This window comes from Phalangium opilio, unplaced genomic scaffold (assembly GCF_054372755.1).
Source record: "Phalangium opilio isolate 3A_F unplaced genomic scaffold, DU_Popi_V2 ptg000013l_1, whole genome shotgun sequence".
NCBI lineage: Eukaryota > Metazoa > Arthropoda > Arachnida > Opiliones > Phalangiidae > Phalangium > Phalangium opilio.
This window is the reverse complement of record NW_028324148.1, coordinates 5,438,104-5,441,247: the sequence shown is the minus strand read 5'-3', so window position 1 is coordinate 5,441,247 and position 3,144 is coordinate 5,438,104. Positions and strand designations below refer to the sequence as shown.

Sequence of the window (3,144 nt, the reverse complement as noted above, 5' to 3'; positions counted from 1 at the left end):
TTGCCATATTGGGCTGGAAAGCCGCCAATTGGGCTTCTTCTCAAAAATATTGGCTTAAATAAAAGGGTTGGCTGTTGGCTGGAAATTGGGCTTGTCGGGGTTTTGAGCGGCTTATAATTCGTCAATTCATGATTAAATAAAATGGTTTCATTTTGTCTTGAGTTTTAAAAATGGTGTCAGAATAGAATATGAATTGAAATTTCTAAAAGAAAAACTAATTTCAAAGTTTCACGATAAATGTTTGGCTTGTTTTTGGGCTGGATAGCCTAGATCTTAGGCAGTTTTTGGGCTTTTTTCGATATACCGATTGGCGGTTTTTGGGCTTGTTTCCAATTTGATTTTGGCTGGTTGAAGGTTTTCAATCTGGCATCCCTGGTAGACGTTCTCCGCGTTAAGTCGGGTCGTTTCTCGAATTCTCCGCGGCGTCATTTTCACTTCATTTCGATTTTCATTCTTTCGGCGCAAATTGTCCGCGTGCTTCAGCGAAATAAAATCGGGCCTTCGGCTTATTAGGCTAGAATTATTTCAAATTGAATTTCTTTGCCGTTTCCCGAACATATTAAGAAGGTTGACTAAAACAAAGCGAATTAAAGTAAGAATTTTTTGATTGCATAACTAATTTTGGTTTAAACAATATTTAAATCGTTTCATATTCATTCTTATAGCGCAATACACTTTGATCGTCATTATTTCGTCGCAAATTGTCCGCGTGCTTCGGGCCTTGGCTTATAAGGCTAGATTTTCAAGCCAATTTTAAATTGAATTTCTTGGCCGTTTCCCGTACATTTTAAGAAGGTTGATTCAAGAAAAGCGAATTAAAGTAAGAATTTTTTGACTACATAACTAATTTTGGTTTAAACAATATTTAAATCGTTTCATATTCATTCTTATAGCGCAATACACTTTGATCGTCATTATTTCGTCGCAAATTGTCCGCGTGCTTCGGGCCTTGGCTTATAAGGCTAGATTTTCAAGCCAATTTTAAATTGAATTTCTTGGCCGTTTCCCGTACATTTTAAGAAGGTTGATTCAAGAAAAGCGAATTAAAGTAAGAATTTTTTGACTACATAACTAATTTTGGTTTAAACAATATTTAAATCGTTTCATATTCATTCTTATAGCGCAATACACTTTGATCTTCATTATTTCGTCGCAAATTGTCCGCGTGCTTCGGGCCTTGGCTTATAAGGCTAGAAAGATTTTCAAGCCAATTTTAAATTGAATTTCTTGGCCGTTTCCCATACATATCAAGAAGGTTGATTGAAGCAAAGGGAATTAAAGTAAGACTTGTTTATTGCATAAACAATTTTGGTTTAAACAATATTTAATTCATTTCATTACTCATATAGCGCAATATTTTTTCGAAGAGATGGATTTTTTCTAAAAGCCTACTGTACAACTTTATATCGGAGGTCAGTTATTAGATTTTTGGTTTTCTAGCTAATTAAAATAGGAATTCTTTGCCTGTATTTAAATCTGGTCGTTTGTATTTAGTACTCTCAAATTCTGCATTCTGCTTTTAAATTAACAAAAGCGAGACAACAAGCCGCTCGCACCAAACTTTAACGTAGCCATCTTATTGGTAACGACAAACCAAACTTCTGGATTTGGATCCTTTAATTTACGATAGGAGTGAAGTTAAAGTAAGTGATGAAATTTATTTGACAAAAATAGCACTGTGGTAAAAGATTTTCATCTGCGCTAGCGTACAATTGTATACCAGTTCGGCTTAAGAATTGGATAGCGTCGCTCGGTTTTGCTTTGACCCAATTTTTCTAACTAGAAAAACCCTCCAATCGTTAAGCCTAACTAGAAAAAACCCTCCAATCGTTAAGCCTAACTAGAAAAAACCCTCCAATCGTTAAGCCTAACTAGAAAAAACCCTCCAATCGTTAAGCCTAACTAGAAAAAACCCTTCAATCGTTAAGCCTAACTAGAAAAAACCCTCCAATCGTTAAGCCTAACTAGAAAAAACCCTACAATCGTTAAGCCTAACTAGAAAAAAACCCTACAATCGTTAAGCCTAACTAGAAAAAACCCTCCAATCGTTAAGCCTAACTAGAAAAAACCCTACAATCGTTAAGCCTAACTAGAAAAAAACCCTACAATCGTTAAGCCTAACTAGAAAAAACCCTACAATCGTTAAGCCTAACTAGAAAAAACCCTACAATCGTTAAGCCTAACTAGAAAAAACCCTCCAATCGTTAAGCCTAACTAGAAAAAACCCTCCAATCGTTAAGCCTAACTAGAAAAAACCCTCCAATCGTTAAGCCTAACTAGAAAAAACCCTCCAATCGTTAAGCCTAACTAGAAAAAACCCTACAATCGTTAAGCCTAACTAGAAAAAAACCCTACAATCGTTAAGCCTAACTAGAAAAAAACCCTACAATCGTTAAGCCTAACTAGAAAAAAACCCTACAATCGTTAAGCCTAACTAGAAAAAAACCTCCAATCGTTAAGCCTAACTAGAAAAAAAACCTCCAATCGTTAAGCCTAACTAAAAAAACCTCCAATCGTTAAGCCCAACCATCCCAGATGAGCTTACAATAATATAATGTATGCCTGCTAGCTTAATTAAAAATGATCAAACTCGAAAAATCTTCAACCTGCTATTTATCTAATCCATATAAATTTACCTTGAAGGTGCTGTTCGTTCAAATTACAATTTCAAGAAGGCACAGGAGAACGAAATCGAAAATGTAATAAAGGAGTGGTTGAAACAGGCACGTAACAGGCTCAACAAACAAGAACAATAATAAAAATTAAAATGGAAATGACTTCCAAAATAAATTTTGAAACAACAATTTATGGCTCCAGTATTATTTAAAATGTAATATTTAAACTAGTATAAGGACGCTGTTTGGGCACGTGATGGTACGAGGTTTGGGCGCGTGATGGTACGAGGTTTGGGCGCGTGATGGTACGATGTTTGGGCACGTGATGGTACGATGTTTGGGCACGTGATGGTACGCGGTTTGGGCACGTGATGGTACGCGGTTTGGGCACGTGATGGTACGAGGATTGGGCACGTGATGGTACGAGGTTTGGGCACGTGATGGTACGAGGTTTGGGCGCGTGATGGTACGAGGTTTGGGCGCGTGATGGTACGATTTTTGGACACGTGAAAATCCGATGATGGGACAC

The 3,144-nt window shown here is 36.8% G+C and overlaps 1 long non-coding RNA gene across 1 annotated transcript; it reads left to right on the top strand.

Moving 5' to 3' along the window:
* The first annotated feature begins 363 nt into the window (after positions 1-363).
* Positions 364-2,804, top strand: LOC149707930 (uncharacterized). The gene is made up of 7 exons (XR_016380703.1): positions 364-592; positions 666-820; positions 894-1,048; positions 1,122-1,280; positions 1,350-1,412; positions 1,495-1,643; positions 2,644-2,804. It is a non-coding gene; the product is annotated as an uncharacterized LOC149707930 (long non-coding RNA).
* Positions 2,805-3,144: the final 340 nt, after the last annotated feature.